This window comes from Lonchura striata, chromosome 4 (genome assembly GCF_046129695.1).
Source record: "Lonchura striata isolate bLonStr1 chromosome 4, bLonStr1.mat, whole genome shotgun sequence".
NCBI lineage: Eukaryota > Metazoa > Chordata > Aves > Passeriformes > Estrildidae > Lonchura > Lonchura striata.
In genome coordinates, this window is record NC_134606.1 from 12,832,630 (window position 1) to 12,852,500 (window position 19,871).

The following is a 19,871-nucleotide window of genomic DNA, read 5'->3' on the forward strand; positions in this document are numbered from 1 at the left end:
GGTAAACAAGAATCTATTTGAACCCAGGATGAAATGAAAATTTCTTTCCAGAGATGCTTATTAAATAAGCCAATAAGCCAAATTAAAATGATGCCACCATTAAATACATCTATTCTGAAAAATGCACCAGGCAGCTACCTGAAGTGTGTAAAACAAGGTTTGCTCCTGGGATGAGTAGAACAGACTGCAAATTGTTACAGCTTTTCACTGAAGGAATTTTAAACTGAAACTCCTGGGTGCCATCCCACAATCTCCAGACCTCGCCTGGGAGATGGGAGATCTATCACTAAACCAAAAATCAAGAAAAGACATCTGATAGAAGAACACAATAATCAGTTTTTGCCTAAAGTCTACTGAGAATTTGCCCCGTGGCAGCCCAGTAAAGGCTTCACCAGAAGCACCAGTGACCCCAGGGGTTGCTGTTATCATCCTGTGGAAAAACAAAAGTTTCTTGTTCTGTGGAAGATGTGGGATGTTTAGCTCCTGCTTTGCTCCACAAGAATTTTAGCATAGATAGGATGAAATTAGCTATTCTTTCTGAAGGACTGAGCACAAATAAGGGTTTACTGGCAAAGATTAGTTGTACTGATCAGAAGAGCTCTTGTGGCTGCATCTCTCTCCCATGGTGTCTCTTGGGAGCATTAGATTAAAAAATAAAGTTAATTTTTTAATCTTTATGCCTCTTTAAAACTAGTCCAGATTTTTACCATAACAATTCCTCGTTGGAGGTTTTAGTGTGCTGCCTCTATCTTCAGACAGGTTACCTGTTTCAGGGGCATACAGCAGTACTCTCAGGGGGCTGGGGGGAAAATAGAGTAACTGAAAAGCCAATTCTTGCCTGTGATGGTTTGAGTGAGCAAATCCAGGAGAGGTGAGAGAAAAAACTACTCTTATCAATAAATAATCTCAGTCTGAAGGATACAAAGCAATATGAAAGTTCAGTTCTCATGAGTAAGGATGTGATTTCAGCTCCAATGAAAGCAAACAGAAAGTTACCTAGTTTTGGAGTCTTTCTCATCCTTTTGCTGTGTGCCTTGTTTCCATTTGCTATCTTCTTTATTGGAGAAGGATGAAAAATAACTACAAAATCAAAAGGTCATCACTGATCTCAGCTGAAATGAAAAATTTCTGAGTATTGATTCATGATGATTTCTGCTTCACTATTATTGCTGTCAGTGTCCATTTAGAGTAAGTGCATTTCTGACATTTTTTTCTGAAATGAGAACGTTTCAAGAAAGTCTCCTTTTCAATTTGCTTTTGGCTTTCCATGGGAAAGATTTCTATTTTCATACAACCTAATAATGAGAGGAAGTAGAAAATATTTCTATTTCCCAATGTCATAAATATATGCTTTGGACCCTACACCACACCAAATATCTCTCACAGTCCACCTCACTGACTGTATTTTAGCCCTTTATGAACATTTTCACGTGATGATATGAAGACAGCACATGATCATCCAGGAAAACACTTGTTCTTTGAAAAACTGACAAGAAAATGAGGCAATCAGAGAGACACCATGTCTGGCATGCTGCAGACAGCAGGAACAGAGGGGAGCACAAGCACATCCCTTTTGATGGCTGTATGGGTGTTCAGACCACATAAAGCTGATTGTGGCACCCTGTGATACGCCTGTGATGCTGCTTTGGTTAGAAGTCTGGTTGCAAGGGCAGTGAAATGAGATGGTCACTTCCACAGGGAAGTTATAATGCTTATTAGTACAGAATTTGTGTGTTTTATTTTAACAGGAAATGCTTTATAACAAAGTAGAGATCAAACTCTGATCCCTGCCATGTTAAAATACACTGACACCAATATTTGCATTCTCCCTCACATGTAAGTGAGCACAGGCAATAAAGACAAATTTAAAACTATCTGCTAAGCATGTCTTTTGACTTTGATGGCAATTCCAGGAAGGCAGGCAATTAACTTTCTGAAAATAAGTAAGAATAGAAGTAAACATCCTATGTCAGAAAAATTTAAGCTAATATAAATTTCAATTACTATTATTTGAAGGCAAAGCTAATCATTGAAGTTGATGAATTTTTAATTGTTTCTTATTAATAAATAACAAAAAAGGAGGTCTAATATTGCTGTCAGAGCTTGTCAGAAGATATAAGGAACATGAAATATGTGTAATCATTGCAAAAAGTCATCTGGACAATCTAGTAGGGATCAAGCCCAAATCCATAGCATGTCCTTGTTGGCAGTGCAGTACAAAACAGGACAGAATGATTTTCTATTTAACGTCACCACTGATGATGTCAGCTGCAAAAAAAGTTAGCACAGACAATTATATGTTTTAGTTGTCCTTTTTTTTTTGGGATAATGCAAGATCTTCAGAAATCCTGATGATGACTAATGGTACAGGCAATTACCAAGGTGAAGCTCCCTTGACAAATACTTAAGATTTAAAACAGTAGCAACTGAGACAGCCTAAAAGGAAAATGAGGCAAAATACAACAGTGGCAAGCATGAATTGAGGATAACACTGTAAAAAGTCAATTAAATTTATAATAATTCCTGTCCCAGGATATCATCAATTGAAAGGCAAGTTCAGAAAGGGGTAGAACCAGCACACAATGAAGGCACAAAGCGGGAAAGACTCAGACTGTGACTAAGAAGAGAGATCTGTGTAGAGCTGATCCTTTGCAGGGCAACCACAAATAATACTCTTTTAATACTACTTCCATGCCCATGGAGGTGGAGGGTGACTGATCTGATCAGTCTGATAATGTGATACCATGGACTGAGAATGAGAATTTGAATGTTTATGATGGGCTGTCAGCCCAGATGGTCTTGATTGTGTGGGTCAGTTTAGCATAATCCTTCAGCAGCATAATTTTAAAGCAGACCTTTTCAACATCTCATTACCTTTTTTTATGATGTCTAGCTAAACATCCAGCAATTGAGCTAAAAAAAACCCAAAACAATTTGGCTTGAAATACATAGGCTTTTACTATTAGATTTAACAGAAAAGCAAAAGGAATTTGTAGTGCCATATCTATGACTCTTTTCCAACAAAGAGCAAATAGCAATAGACTGTTATGAAAAGCCTGTAGCAGCTGATCAGGGATTTTATATATTGGTGTATAACTCAGTGCTATGAAAAATGTAATGAGAGGTCAGATGTTCCTCTGGATGGACTGAAATATGGTAATAATCCTCATCAATAACTGATATTGATGTCTAGAAATGACCAGAGCCTGGTTAACACAATCCTGCACTCAGAAAAGATTTGCTAGTAGTTGAAAGTAGCACACAGAGTGGTAGATATGTTCTCTTCTTGTGCACAGGATTCAGTGTGACTGGTCACATGAGGCCACATGAAAATGGCCTCACTCTTCTATGATTGTATGAAAGAACATGATTCTCTCTCTATTTAGACTGGCGCTGAAGCTAAGTGACATGAATAACTGGAATTATTGGATTCTAATAAGCTCTGATGCATTGGCTAACAGTGAAACTGTGTTTAGTCCATAGCCCTGACCTTACTGTCATACAGAAATGACCAGGATTTGCTCGTGCAGTGTCAAATCTCCAGTATAACCAGAGGTTAGTTTATCATAACGGAGCTCTTTTGGCTGCTTCTATGTTCTGTTAGCATATAGAACTCAGGTAACTTATGTTCCAGCAGAAAGGTTTATTTCCATTGACTCATTTGGCTCAGTGGAAAGTAATTGGAATTTCTCATCCATATATCTTATTATAACAAGCAATTTACAAAATTTTACTATTATTAAACCACAAGTCAGCAAATTGTTTTTAAGATCAGTGGAAGTGTCAATTAAAGATCCCCTTTTGTTGCCATGAAAACAGTTCTGTTTTGTGACAGGACAGAGAATTGGTTCAGAAAAGCTGTTAACTCAGTAGCACCACTGGGAACATCAGAAGTCATCAAGGAACAGCTGGATTGATGTACTGGCCCTTATCACAGCCACTGAATAGCAGGGAAGCCTCTGACAGTCTCCAAGCTTTTCATAGCTCTTTCAAAAGACATTGACATTGAAACTAAAGAGAAAAGTTTCAGGACCTGCTCCAACGTAAAATGTAAGACCTCTGTTAAGTGATAAAACCTAACACCCTTTGTTGAGAAAATAGAGATTCTGACTGACCATGTTGTTCTCTTATGGATGAGCTGACAAAAACAATCTCTGAAATCATTGCAAGGAGAAACAGGCTAACAGGTATAAGCAGCAGAAAAGGTACTCCTTGAGAAAATGTATTGCTACAATATAGAAAATCTAAATTTCACTTTACTATAATAGACTTTCCTGTGAGGTCAAGATACACATAATAGACTATGAAGCATCTTTTTCAGCTGGAAAGTGGGAATATTCACCTCCCTCAGAGTTTCTATGAAAATAACCTCATTAATAACTGAACTGGAAGGCTCTCTGAAGGAAGTTGCTATGGGAATAAAATGTCAAATATCAGTGTACCAAACTGTTTTCTCCTGCAATAAAATTTATCAGAGTGATCCCCAGGTGAAGGAAAATTCTTTAAATTAAGTTAACAACAAAACCCTCAGTGACACATCCATCAATCTGATCCATGCAAAGGTCTCTGTAATTCCAAACATGCGAGAGGAAGTGAATAAAATTCTTTGCTCTCAGCTCCTCAGGGCAGTGGCTCTGAAAGCATCGTTCTCGCAGATCAAAATGAGTCCTGGTGCTATGTTAATGGGAGGTTGGGTACTCATGTGAAGATTTTACTCAAACACCTAGAGACAGTACGAGTTGTTCTCTTTTTCTTATGAATTCAGAACCCAAGACGTGAGGAATCTCTTTTCAGAACTGAATCTTGAAGAATTATCTCTTCTATTCTTAACCACAACTACAAATTACAAATACTTGGGATGAGTAAGCACACTACAGATCAGAATTATTCCCATTTCAATTGGGATTACCTCCCATTTAGTGATTTTAGACCAAACCATCACCATGGGCTTCAAACAAATGATACCAGTTGTACCTAGGAGCAGAAGCACACCTGGAGCATCACTGCCTGCTGCAGCTGCAGAGTGGCACATCCCAGGTACAGCCTGGCCTGGCTGTGGGGTCCAGCTGCAGGCACTGGGGTTGCACAGCTGTAGCTGTGGGTAGAATGGGGATTGTAAACAGGAAAAGCTTATCATGGAAAAATGCAGTATTTAATGAAATACACAGCACACCTAGTGAATACATTTAAGGGCTACATCTCCAGTATAGGAGAATTAAAGAAAATTTAAAGTATTCCATTACTGCCTGACCACAAAGTAGCACCTCAGAGTCCAACAGACACTAAATACCTCTTAAACTGGCCAGATTTCTATTGATTCTTTAAATAAAAGACACAACATACTTTTAAGAGGGCTGACCTCCCCCATTAATTCTATCTGTTAGCCTACCCATAGTTATCCATCCTCTGCAGTTAAATGACTTTCACTCCATACTCAGTGCTCAAGACACATTTTATTTGTAGGCCTTGCAAATGTTTTAAGCTAAGCTATATTTCTTGGAAAAATAACAAAATCCATTTTAGAGATGGAGCCTCAAATCCCAGCCTCTGAGGTTGTAAAGGCACTGACCTGAACTCATCCTGACAGTTTTGATTTTTAGAGTTATCTGGAGCCAGGAAGATGCTTCTTTTTGATTCCAGCTAGGGTTCATAACATTTCACTGTGTGAATCATCTACTTGTATAAGAATCACTCCACTTTCTCTGCCATTTTGGAGGAAAGCAGGTCTCAAAATGGTTTTTTTTTTACCTATATATTCCAGACTTAGCTATTGTTGATCAAACACAATCAATTTTTTCCAACTTCAAATGAAGTGATATCCTGACCTATTAATTATAATTAACACCTTTGTATACATCACTTTTTGTGTTTGTTTCTCTTCAGAGTGATTTAGAAAGGGTAGGGGGAAAACTGATTATAACATCTATATTTAATTTATAAAAAACTTCCATAATTTCAGTGCAAGGCATATTTCTTCATCTCAGTGTTTACAGATAAATATTTGATGATGGAATGGGTAGTTTTTCTATGAAGACTGAAAAAATGGTCTGACTGCTGTACATACAATGACCATCTAACTGTTAAAGTTTTTTTTACTTGGTGCTGATGATTTATTCTCTCATCATTGTGCTTCTTACCTCTGAGAAATCCTTGTACACTTACTTACAATTTATTTATAAGTATGCTTATTTACACTTCACAAGCAATTACACAAAAGCTGATAGGACTGTTCACTGCAGAAAACAGTAAATATGAATAAAGAAAGCAGGCACTTTATCTTATCTACCCACTGCTAAGATTAGGAGTTGTCCTTATTTCAGCTGGAATAGAGTTCATTTCATTCTTTGTATCTATTAGAGTGTTTATTATTATTATTATTATCATCATTATAATAATTTACTTCATTTCAATTATATTCTTATCTCAATCCACAAGTTTTACTTTATTCTGATTCTCCTCTCTATTCAGCTGGGAAGGGGAGCAGAGTGAGCAGGGAGGTTGTGGTGCTTTGTTGCCATCTGAGATTAAAACCACAACTGAAGTGAAATATTAAAGACTTCAAGCAAAGCAAACATTGATACACTTATGAAAGAAACCAAATCCACCTCAGGTCAGCTGGTACCGAGGTGCCTGAGGAGAGGAGGAAGACTTCAAACCAGCCACAGTTCCCAGGTTATGGCTGGGTGTGGGCATTAACAGCACAAGGTCAGTAGACTCTAAGCTACAACTTAGATTTACCTCATATTATCACACAACAGGAAAAAATAAAAATATTCATTTGGTGAGCAGCATTGGGAGCTGATAGATATTAATGTAAAGAACACAAATTCTAATTTTAACCACAGAAGTTATCAGGTGCAAAGCACAAACAAATAGTGAGCTGCAGAGGATAAAATTGCTGGATGTAGCAGAAGGCTTGTTAGTGCCTGAAACATTCAGTGGCACTAAATGTGCTATACTAGTTCTCTATAATCACAGAAACAGAACCTCAAATAAGTTTAATTATAGATGTTAGATGAAAATAACATAATATTGGTGACTCAGTTCTAGAGTTCCCTACTGCATACACTCGGTTTGTTTTGATGAGAGTAAAGTATATAAAAAAAAAAATCTGTGTATATATAGAGAAAAAGAGGGAGAGAGTCTCTAAAAATAAATGTGAATTTATATTACATTTTCTTAACTAGAATAAATAATAAAATGGCAAATCAGTATATCAAAGCTTGTTCTGGCTATCTATGAAAATAATATTGAACAACCTTGGCTTCTTCCCAGTACAGAATGGAAAGCTTTCAAAATAGCAAAAAAATATTGTGGCTTTTTTTTTTTTTTTTTTTTTTTAATGCACAGATTATGAAAAGGACTGGAAATCAACTTCATATCACTAAAGACTAGAAGAAACATGCTGCATATAACAGTTGCCAGCAATCTTTCTTGGGTGATCTGCTGGGGTGTATTCTTCTTTTCCAAATTGGAATGTAGTGCTTCAGGGAGACTTTTACAATATCCAGGACATCCTATCATTCAAAAATTCAGGATATCACTGATCCACATATGTCTGTGGATCACAAGATGTATATGAGCTACCTAGCAGAGGAAGGTTAGAGGGCTGAGAACAGCCTGTAATTACTCTTACATACTTTCCTGTATGTCCAGGGAAGCATTTAAAATTCTCTGCATCTCCCAGGTGAGACACCGGAATGCCACAATCTTTTCTCTGTAATGGACAGCTACAACAGTGAAAGGGCCACCTTCTGCTAAGGCATTTTGAAATCCATGACTGTGCTTCATCCGACACTGCTGAGACAGACTGATGTCTCCTGGCTTGGGAGCATCAAGGACCTGAAGTCAAGGCAGAACTCAGCCTAAGTGCTTGAAACCACTGAAAACATGGTCTCTTCACTGCCACACACTACTCAATCTTTTCTAAACAGCAGACATAGCCTCTCCTCACTCCCAGAAAAGCCTTGTGAAAGCCACTCAGAGAGCAGATGCTATCCCAGAAGCAGCTGGAATTTGCTTAGCCACCAGACAAGCTCCACTTGGATGTTCTGCCTCCCACAGCCACAGCCAACACCTGTGAACGCGATGCCCAGACTTTTTCCCAAACTATACTTAAAAAACAAAGGAAAAAAAGGACAAGATAGACTGGGTGACTGTAAATAATTTTTTACAATTTTGAAGCTGCACAGGCAACTTTAGCTGCTCTCTTCCCGTTATCAAGAGTGAGCTCACTAAATCCAAAAGAAAAAGAAAAATTATTGCCCTGCTGAACATTTGGATTGACAGCAAGTGTTAACTACATTATGAGTACTTTCCAGAAAAATCACACAGCACTTAGTGCTGATAATTTTGTTCAATAAAGATCAATAAATCCTTCCAGAAAGTCTTTCAATACTGAGATTTTTATGGAGAATTTCACACTAAAAGTATATTTCTCTTTCTAAAGTACTTTTCATCTGCTACTATTATTTGCACCTTTAAAAAGTCTAGTTTAATAACTTAAAAACTTGAGCAAGAGATCTCAAAGATATGTCACTGGGCAGGAAAAGATGTGACCATAAGGGCATAATTGGCATGCAGTTACTGAAAAATCAATGAAAAGGCTGGGCAGAGAAGAATCTCATGAATCTGCATAAAACTTCTGGCTAATCTGCTCCTCATGTTATGTCCAAACAAATCTCAATAAAAGCTAACTTGGTTTTACAGCAACTCCCCACACATGAGATTGTATTTCTGTAGTTTCCACATGCTAAAAGAATGAAATATGATCTGGGCTTAAGAGAATGACTTTTCCTACTTCTCAGAGTGATCTTTTGATGATCTCTTGTTGTTTGACTTCAAGCTCTGTGTAGCAGTTCACTGTCCTTAAGAGGTGGTATTGCCCCAAAAGCATTTGCAGGCTTTACAGCTTGGAAAAAGATTTATCTAAACCTTACCCCAAAAGGCACAAAATCAATCTTCATAACATAATGTGAAAGCAGTCCAGAGGGAAGTGGAAGATAGCTTCAGAAAGGTGTGAAGGACACTCAGGAGGTTTTGTGATCATATTGCATCTTGGTTTTAACAAGGTAGCTAAGAACAGTTCTCATTGCTCAGCAGGGGAGGTGGAACAATCTCAAAAGGAAATAATAATTACTGAAAGAATTAACTCAGTTTGCATTTTCATATATTAAGTAAGGAACACAAGGTGTTCTCTCATTGCAGCAAAAATAGGAAAAAGAAGGAAAGTATTTTTTGGCCACTGCAGCAGATTGCCTTGTAGTATATTTATCTTACTAAATACAACTGTCCTTCTTACATTGAACAATGTTAACAATAGAATGATGAAGTCAGTGATCTATTTTATTCCAAGCAAAAAAATGACAGGGCAGAAAAGTACATCAGGTGTAGAACTTATCTAAATATTTCCAAATTTCAAAGAACTAGAATTGATACTTTTTTTCTTAACGAAAAAAAAAAGAAAATTTGAAAGAAAGTGAGAATAAACACAAAATCAATAAAATATTACCAGATAGAAGTTATAAGTACTGATTTAATTTGTATTTTGAATCAGATAAACAAACTGTAGGATAGATTTCATGAATATATCTAAACCAGCTTTTTTCAAAATAGAACAAAAAAAAAATTAATGAAGTATAAACCAGAAAATTTCATATTATGTTGTGATATTATAAAGAAAATATTTATGGGAATATAAAATTTGGAAAATAAATTTCAGATTCATCAACCATGTTCAGTTATAATTAGAATCTCAAGAACCTGTTTAAATCAGCTGCAACCAACCCTGGTAAAGCTTTCTAAGAAGCATCCTTCAATTTAAAAGGAAAATATCTTTGTCTTAATTACGGGATGAATGAAACTCAGGTGTCTACATTGTACTTAATACCCACACTGGAAAATACAATACAACATTTCTAAGAACAAAAACATTACTTTTGTGTCAAGACCTATGACAGCAATCATAGAAAAGGGGTGTAGGAGAAAAACTGATTACAAAGGACTTCCATTAGTTGTAGCAGAAATAAATTATATGCAAAACTGGAAGAAGAACCTTGATGTACTCACTACCAGTAAAATAAACTGAAACCAAAGAATCATACAATTTATTTGATGTTGGAAAAGGGTATTAAGATCTTTAAGCCCAACCATAAACCTAATACTGCCAAGTCCACCACTAAACCATGTCCATAAGGGCCCAAAAAAAGTTCTGAAAAAAAAGAAAAGCTTCAGAAAGATGATAGTCTTTAGAAGAGATGTGCTGAACTAAGACAACTTTTACAAACACCTTTTTGCAGAGTTTGAATTTTTAGTGATTAAAGCCAGACCTGCCCAGCGACCTCACAAATCCTAGCCCTTCCATTCAATGCTGTTTCATTTCCTAATTAAAATATACATGTTGATGAGCGTCAAAGTGGAAATTAAGGAGTTAAAGATGAGTTCAAACTGAGGATATGAGAAACAGCTTCATGTAAATAAGTCTTCTAATTATTGAAGTGGAAAATAATTTATTTAGGGATGAAAGGAAGGAAGGCCTCATTTCTGTGATACAAAAGTACAACCATACTCATACCCTTGCTGATGTATATTTGAGGTGAATGCTGACAGCCTGAGGGAATAGACCAATGTATAACATTCAGGTTCTCTTGAGGAAAAGCTGAATACACATCACAAGCAATGCTTTCATTCTATTTGTCAGATTTTAGTAAGTGAGGAATCTAAAAGGGAAAGCCTGGTAGTACTCACCAGTGAACAGATGCCTTCTTTCTTTCCTCTTTCCTCCAGAAGTGTGTGTCTATAAAGGTACAGTGCTATAGTGTAATATATAAATAGTGGCCTAAATATAAAACTATACTGTATACATGTAATGTAGAATTTAAACAGTATAATATTAATTTCTATAATATATTTATTTATTTATATTAAGAATATTAATTTCTAAAATTAAATACAAGGATGTTCCATCAAATACTGTATTAAGAGAATCAGTTCTAGGTCCTGAAGAACATATTTATGCTCAACATCCTCTTGTACTGAGAAGGTCGAGGCATCTTGGGCCCCACTAGTGCTCATCTGCAGACACAGTGTGATTTGAACATACATTTCTCATAAAGAAAATAGTTTTATGGGATCAAGTACAGCCAAATAAAAACCAGTGTTATTCTTCAAAACATTTAATGTATTTGACACTGAACCCTAGAAAGTAAAGAAACTTTGTTCTTCTTTAACCATAAGGGAAAAAATCCAAGACATTTGCCTGTTCTTTTTTTCAAAGACCTTGTATTTGCTATTCATGTCTGATTTTGAATGAGTCCAAGCAAACTCAGAGAATGATTTAGTTAACAAAACAACTTTTATTGATTTCTTCAGTTTTTCATGTTTGCATAATAATAATAATCTTTTACTTTTTCCCATTTCAGGGCAGCTTACATATACACACATATACACAGTGTTCAAAAGTACAACAGCAAATTCTTTAACAGTTCAGCATAGGCCTGCATTAGTCAGTAAGTAATGTCAGTCAAGGTATTCAGTTTAACTAGTTCATGAAATTAAGTGGAACTGTGCTCAAGAGAGATCACACCCTCTGATGTGCACAGTGCTTACTGCTGCTGCTCTTCCCACTCCAAAAAGTCCAGGCTTTTCCTGCTGAGTTTGGTGGGTGTCCTGTACCTTTTGTTCATTCCCCTCATATGTTTTACCCTGATAGGATGCTGTGGAGCTCCTCTACCAGACTGAACTAGAAGTTTTCCTTTTTAATTGAATACTGTCTAAGAATTTTTGCTCTGTATTGATTGATCTCAGTAGCAACCTTTTCTCTTCCACACCTTTCCCATCACCTCAGCATTATCTCGCTCTGGCTAAGTCAAAATGTTGTGAAACCACCAAAATAACTTGACATTCTTTCCTCTATCCCACCCTTCAGTGCTTAGTCACAGGTGCCACTGCCCACCAGGTTTTGCTTCAGGATGATTTCACCTTCTGCCTTCTCAAGCTTGCTTTTTAAATGAGAAATGCAGAAAAGAGTGAGTCTTGTGCTTGGCCAACAAAACCCTGCCTTCTTTGGTTTTATGCCCACATTCAGAAAATACTGTACAAAGACAGCTCAGGTGAGACAGTTCTCTGAGGATCTATGAACAAGATCATAATTCCTTACCATGTTTATTTCCCAAAGATTTTCTTGGGCATTTTCTAATTCAGTCAGGTACAACATTTGATTCCAGGCTGAATTTCACCCATTGGACAGTATGGTACCCAAGGTTCACAAAAAGCTCCCTGGTAGCTGCTGCTGACCTTGTAACCCACATTCACACATCCACATCAAGGAACTCTTTCACTTCCACACCAAGTGCTGTCCATGATCTGTCACACTGCAGCCAGGTGGGGTGAGGTAGATCTGTTCCTCCTTGTTCTATGGGAAGCTGTCAGATCTTTTGAACTCTACTGGAAGTGAAGCCAATATTGAGCAGTAGAGTCAGTTTAATATCTCTGTACATTTGAAAACCATTTGTCCTGGGATAAAACCAAACATTTATTTCTCAGATTGCCACCCCTCCAGCATTCAGCTTTTCCAGTCCTTCAGAAGCCAGCTCTCTGAAAGCCTGCTCTTTGGCACAGACAAAACAGCAGCACAGCTGAAGGAGCAAAGCCTTTTTACACTTCAAGCAACAGCTGCAGGCAGGGATGGAAGATAATGTCTGAATTTGTGAAGGAAGGATTGTAAAAGCAACAGTGCTGAGATTGAGACAATAATCCTGTTTTCTGAGTTTATTTCACAATCAAATTTTTCCTTGATCTTGAATAGGAGTCTCTAAGATTACCTTGCTCAATGCTTGGTTAACTTTGAATTATTTATATTTATTCACAGAAAGCCTATCTTGATATCCAGGCACACTGCATAACATGTATTGCAACATGGGTAAAATATTACCTCTGCTGAGCACCTCCTCAATAACAAGCTAACAAGAAATTCCTTCACACTCTTAGAGTTAGGTGTCATGCCAGCCACTTCTGAAAATTTTGGAAGTCTACAAAAGCAGCAGCAATTACTTCCATGGTGACTTTGTTTAAGATGGAGGTTCTGACAAGGATGTTTCCATTGAAGAACTAAATATTGTAATTGTAGTAAATATTGTTAGGAAGAATCTTGAAAATTTATCTGGACCATTTCTAACATATTGCTGGCAGAGATTAATTATTAATTAATGACGTAAAGTTAAGTACAATTGACAAATATTTTAGCTGTCTCTGGAAAGGATCTTTGTTTTAATCCTGACAGTGTGAGGTAAATCTGATATTGCACAACATTTTTAGGGTATTCAATGGTGGAACAGAGACACAGCTCATTTGAGACAGCAAGAAGCTAAGATGAAAGTGCCAGATTCATCTTCTTTATAGTTTCCTGTAAAAAAGGGAAAACTGATATAGTATTAAACTTCACCTACAATTGTCACTTAGTGTCTGAAGAGGTCCACATTATTTGTGTGCCTTGTCCCAAAGCCTGAGTCAGGAAGATAAGGGCTGATGGTGATTGCAAAGTCACAATATTCCTTCTGAACCTCCTTGGACCATGTAAATTGTCAACAGCAGTTTGGCATTTGGCACCTCTGTGGCTGCCTGAAATTACTGTATTGTTCTGTGCTCTCCTTTCTATATTCTATATTCTATATTCTATATTCTATATTCTATATTCTATATTCTATATTCTATATTCTATATTCTCCCACTGTCTTATATCATGCTGTAAGTGTAAGCTCAACACTGATCTATTTTGCTCTGTGATTGTAAAGACACTGCTATTAGGGTTTCTGAAGTGTTTTGCACTACACACAATGATGACTTCCTGTCTAAATTTCACTAAATGCAAAATAAAATTGTATAAAATTCAACATGGTCATAAGACAACGTATAAAAAAAAAATCCAGTGGTATGTATCTAGTCTATCTAAAATATTGATATTCAGCATAAAATAATGCCTTTGACAGCTGTGGTTTTCAGCAGAACTGCCTTTGAGCAGTTTTTAAATCACATTTGGTATTCTTATCCAATTCAGTTCTAAAGGGAACTGGAATATTCATCTTTGCAAGGAAAAAAATAAAATGCAATGTAACACATCACAGAACTTTCATGAACAAACTAAAAATCCAGCAGAAATATTGATCCCACTTGACTCTTGCTACTCACTCTAAGAGAAGGTATTTAGGTTCCAACCCTTTATTTAACCATTCTTTAGGGCTGTATCTTATGAAACAAGCCATTTGAAAAGAGTGTGTTATTATCCTCGTGATCCAAGTGGCGTGCAGCCTCTCTGTGACTGCATCAGACGTTGTGCATTGTAGCTGTGTGGCAGCAGGATGATGAGCACCATCAGATCACTGACAATAACTGGACACTGCATACTCTGTTCTCAGTCTCACTTTGACACTTAACCATTGCTTTCAACTGGTTCCAAGCAAAACTCTTGTTTGTCATTTTTCCCTATGTCACAGTTCTTCAGCTTTCACTGCACTTAAACATAAACTCAGCCATTATGCTCAGAATTTAGCCACCTGAATCCATACCAGTTTCAGGCATTTTTCTTAGGCTCTTTATCTGGGTTTTAGGCTTTTAGTACAAGTCTTTTCAGCAGTTGGCCTTTTAATAATGATGTTTTCTGACACTCACCAACAATTTTAAATCCTTCATTTAAGCTGAAGGCTTTTCTACAGAGGAGAGGTAGAAATCAATTTGAAATTACAACTTCAAATTGGAAGTTTAACTCCAGAGGATGGATGCTATATTCTCTAGCACATAAGATTTCCATTGAGCTCTGCAGTTATGACACTGCAGCAGAACAAAGCCTTGTGGCTCAGGCAAGGAAGTGGGACTTCAGCACTTTCTTGCAGTAGATAAATAGTAGATAAAGCACTACAGTGAATCAGGTTCTGGCCATGGAGAACAGACCAAGGTGGGTTTCTATGCCTCATTCCCCACAGACAAGACTACACTACTGAGGCACAGCCTGTCACAGTGACCTCCACAGAGGGATGTTCGAGCTCTGCAGCTTCAGCATGCTCAGTGGAAGGTTCTCTGGAAATACATATTTACCATAAATGTAAAGTCATGTACACCAAAAACAAAAACAAGCTCTTTAGAAGTTCACAATATTTATTTCTAAAAGTAACTGTAGCAAAGCTGACTTTTTCAGCCCCAAATAATCAAATACAACTGCCATATCACTTGGCAGGACCAACTTGTAGCTTCTAACACTTTGTTTCTTATCCTTTCCTCTGTATCTTCCACCACAATGTAGGCAAATATGTTATTCCTGTTTAATAGTAGTATCTCTCCTGAGTCAGCTCTTTTCTAAATTACTCTTTTCAACTATTTCATTTTCACATTTTGAATATGATTGAAATTTTAACTGAACACAGTCAAGCAAATCCAGCACAAAAGGCACTCTTTACAGTCACTAGGTTATTGCTAATATATTCATTACTTGTGATATTTACTGAGAATTTGCAAGGAGAATTTACCAAAGGTGAAGATTAGCCTTACGCTTTTATTGCCATTCTTGTGCACATATTGCTGTTTCTGAAGAGTTGAACATGAGGAAAAATTTACTTCTTTGCTCTCCTGATAGTAGCACGGGATATATATATTCAGGAGAGTGTAGATGTTATGAGAATAGGAAAAATTCAATGCAAAGAGTGTCAGGTTCCTTTGCTTCAGAACTATTAACCAAAATACAACTGTTTTCATTTTACCTAAATTGACTATACAATTTGTGTAGCACCTTACTTAAAACACCTTTTAAATGTCTGAAAAATGTTATAGTTCCACACCATATAAGGGTCTAGCTTTGGTAAGGGGTAGTGATGCTGTACAACACCAGATGTAGTTCTCTATCCAGCCTATACGGCAACAAAAATTAAGACATCAGACGTATTTTTCTATATCTTTAGCCAGAGTACAAGGTCTAGGCAAACAAAGGGTTCTGTTCCCTGGATTATTCCTAGCTCTTGTTGTGCTTTAACCTATATTAAGAAGAGAAAATGAGATAAATACATTGTGGTTTTACCACAAGCTATTTGCACATGAGTAACCAGACATTTTTCCTTGATGACAAACTTATTTCATAGATGATAGAGCTGGCTTAAATTTAATTTTTCTCAGTTTCAGTGGAATGAAATGTAAGAAAGTATAAGCAAAACTGAATAAGATGAGGATAAACTGACAAAAGGCAAGGTGGGCAGCTGTGCTGGTTTGGGCTGGAATTGAGCTAAATTTCTTCCGAGCAGTGAGTGTGGGGCTGTGTTTGGGATTTGTGCTGGGAGCAGTGCTGCTAGCTCAGGGGTATTTCAGCTATTGCTGAGCAGCACTTGCACAGAGCCAAGGCCTTTTCTGTCCATCATCCCACCCCACAGTGAGGAGGCCGGGGGTGCACCAGGAGCTGGGAGGGGACACAGCCAGGACAGCTGCCCCAGGGACATGGCACCACATCCCACACCCTAGGGCTTCGTGCTCAGGATATCAAACTGGGTGAAGAAGGAAGGTGGAAACATTCAGTGAGATGGCATTTGTCACCATGTCACATGTGATGGACCTTGCTCTCCTGGCTATGGCTGAACACTGCCTACCCCTGGAAAGCAGTGAATAAATTCCTTGTTTTTCACTGTTTCTGTGCACAGCTTTTGCTTTCCCCATTAAACTGTCTTTACCTCAACCCATGTAACTTTTATTCTTCTGATTCTCTCCCTCATCCCATTTGGGGGGAGTGAGCAAGTGGCTGTGTGGGGCCGAGTGAGCTTCTACTTGGGGTTAAACAATGGCAGTAACACAGGAAAAAGTATTATTTAGAAATGGGAAATGTGAGGCTGGCAGGGGTTAAAAGCAAAGAAGATTAAGTCTGGATATGATCCAGCTGAATACTTACACAAAGTGCTCACTGGTCTTGATAACTGACATGATCAGAGTGGTCATAATTTAAAACATTGTATAAAGAAGAATCAGTGTTGCAAGGAAAGAAGTCAGTGATCATCTTTGAGGCTATGAATAATATAAGTGGACCAAAATTCAGTCCTGCAAAAGGCCATGTGCATAGGAACATCACAAATTCCTAATGTGGATTGGAGTTCATCAGTGGAAATTACTGAGCAGGGCACTGACATAGGGTGACAGAACTATCCACATGGCATGTCCATGAAAAGGGCAAATGTAATTATAGGCTGTACTAGAACTTATTTCCGGTAGAGAACAGGATGTATTCTTTCCAACACATGGTCCTGGAGAAAACTCACCTACAATTCTGTGTTTAATTTGGGTTATCTGTGTGAAACTAAGACAGGTTCAAATGCAGACAGATGCAGGGCACAGGAAATGAGAAAGCAGTAGAAACAACAGAAAAATAGAGGTTTCCATACAAATCAAAGAGTGGGAGGGGACATTTTTGCTGTCTATCAAAGCCCCAGAATAATCCTCAAGGGGGAGAGCATTTTAAACTAACAAAAATTTGAATTAAACACAAATCTTGCTAAGTAGGCTAAGAAACCTAGTCACAAAACTGGATGTTTCTGGCCATTCAAAGAGTGAAGTTCTGGAAGATCCTTCTAATAAAAAAGAAACACAGAGAACTAATGTAGCTGGTAAAAATGGTATGCATTACTGCCTTTAAAAAGATTAATGTATGATAATGATGTGTTGTACTGGTTGTAATAACTGGGAACTAACAGCATGTAGTTCAAGCTTCTGGTTCTCTAGAATATTCTTTCTATTATCCTGAGCATGGTGGGGAGTCTACATACAGCTTACAGTTTTTAGATCTACTCAATGGATCAACACCTCTTCTCATCAGAAAGCAGGAATTTTAATTCTGGAATGGACACCCTGTAGGCTTGTCAGGCAGCACTTGGGTGCTCTTCATACGCTATTTCCATATATTTATTTATTAACTAATATACTGAGTAAGTAACTTTCTTCTGTGATTTCCAGAGTGATGATAAATTGCTTTAAACCATTACTTCCAAAATTCATGTTTTATTCTACATCCATCATAAATATGTATGGATATAAAAGGGCAATACTTTTTTTTCTGCTCATTTTTATAATTTTAAGAGGCAGCTATGACATACACAATGCACTAAACAGATTATTTTTTAATATTCCTACATCTTCATACACAACTTACCTATTCCAGTTCTCTATGAATCGATTGCTATTCTTGAGCATCTCAAGAAATAAATCCACTTTCTCTTCTTATACTTTTTTCTCTAGCTTTTTTTTTTTTAATTTACATATTGAGTCCAATATTGTGGGAAATGGTGACTTTTATAGCTACTAGTGGGAATATGAACAAACAGCTTCATTGTGTGTTAAATTCTGTTAAGATACATTTTCAAAGAGGAGACATTTCCCCATATTGTTTAGGTACTTGGGAAAATGCCATCCTGAATAATATTTTATGAGTCCTATTGGAAATTGGTTATTGTTTCAAAACCAATGGACTCTTCTGAATTAGATTGTTGTGCCAAGCAAAATATCTTGACAGGAATAAAAGGTTATGTCAGCAACATTCATAATGGGGAAAACCACCTCAGAACAAAACAAACCCATGCAAAGAATAAATAATTACCTAATTGAAATCCATAAATACTTCATGTGTTTTTTTTTTAAATTTGCTGTTAATAATGCCTGCATTGCAGAAATGCTTTCTGGATAGAAAGAGAACTAAGTGCCATGAAGGCATTTCTGCAATAATTTACTACTGAACTTCATTCATTTTGTTCAAAAACTGACCACAGTTTTGTACCATGGCGAAAGAAAATAAAGGTGGTAATAATTAATGGAAGCTGCTAACTCAAGAGAGCCCAATTAGAAGCCTTCAAAGGCAGGACTATGGGTATCTTTTTACCTCAGGGTGTCTGGACAAGATTAACAGCATGCTTTCACTCTAGACTATTTCTCAGTGAGTTACCTCAAGGTTTACAACTCTAATTGTGCATGGTTGAGACTTTACCTGAAGGAAGGTGAGGGGGGCTCTTTTTCACTTGTATGTTTACACAGCATGACCGATAGCAAAGGTCTGAAATTTTCTATCAGTACAAGGAAATGGCAGCTATGGCTCCACAACACACAAATGGTAAACAATCTGTCCCATTCCCCACACAAATAATGGAATGTTGTAAACCACACCTCATCATGCTTTGCCAAGGAATAGGAAATTGTAATCTCATCTTAAATGCAAAATGTAGTTACCCTTTCAAGCACTTTACATGCATTTAGATGTTCCCCCCCACTAGCAAAACCATACAAATATCTCCATGTGCCCTGAACATATAGGGCAAAACACAGATGTTTTTTACTTGTTAGGAAACCCAGGAAGCCAAAACAATGTGAGTATATTAAGGCACAATCACTTCCTAATAAAATATATTGGGAACTTTTGGAGACGTTCCTCAAAATAAAGCACCCATTGTCTAGATAGGCAGCAACATCTATCCCGTAAGTAACATTAAAAACATTTCTATGCTAATATACAAATATCTGCTCTCTAAGAGTGCTGTGTTCTCTCTGCTTCAAGACCCAAACTTATTTTAATTGAAATGCATTCACATAATTCTAATTAAATACAGTCTACATTGGAAAATTACATTGAAATGCATAAAGAGCAAAGAAACACCACATTTTAGGCAAACTTTTCCATTGCCTTCCACAAACTTTACAAGATACCCTTTCTTATGACATATTATCTAGGTAGGGAGTAGAAACTCAGAGTAATAGAACAAGCTAAAGAAAAGTTTCAGAAAGTAAAGGTGATGGAATAAGTATAAAGTAAGAGAGATATCACCATTTAAAACAGCAGGTGGGCAAAGAGAGACTATAAACAAAACTAA

General features: G+C 37.1%; 1 protein-coding gene across 2 annotated transcripts in view; it reads right to left on the bottom strand.

The window, feature by feature from the left end:
* The window catches only part of STK32B (serine/threonine kinase 32B), a 157,318-nt gene that overhangs the window by 136,995 nt on the left and 452 nt on the right, over nucleotides 1–19,871 (bottom strand). The gene's annotated exons all lie outside the window — the stretch shown is intronic.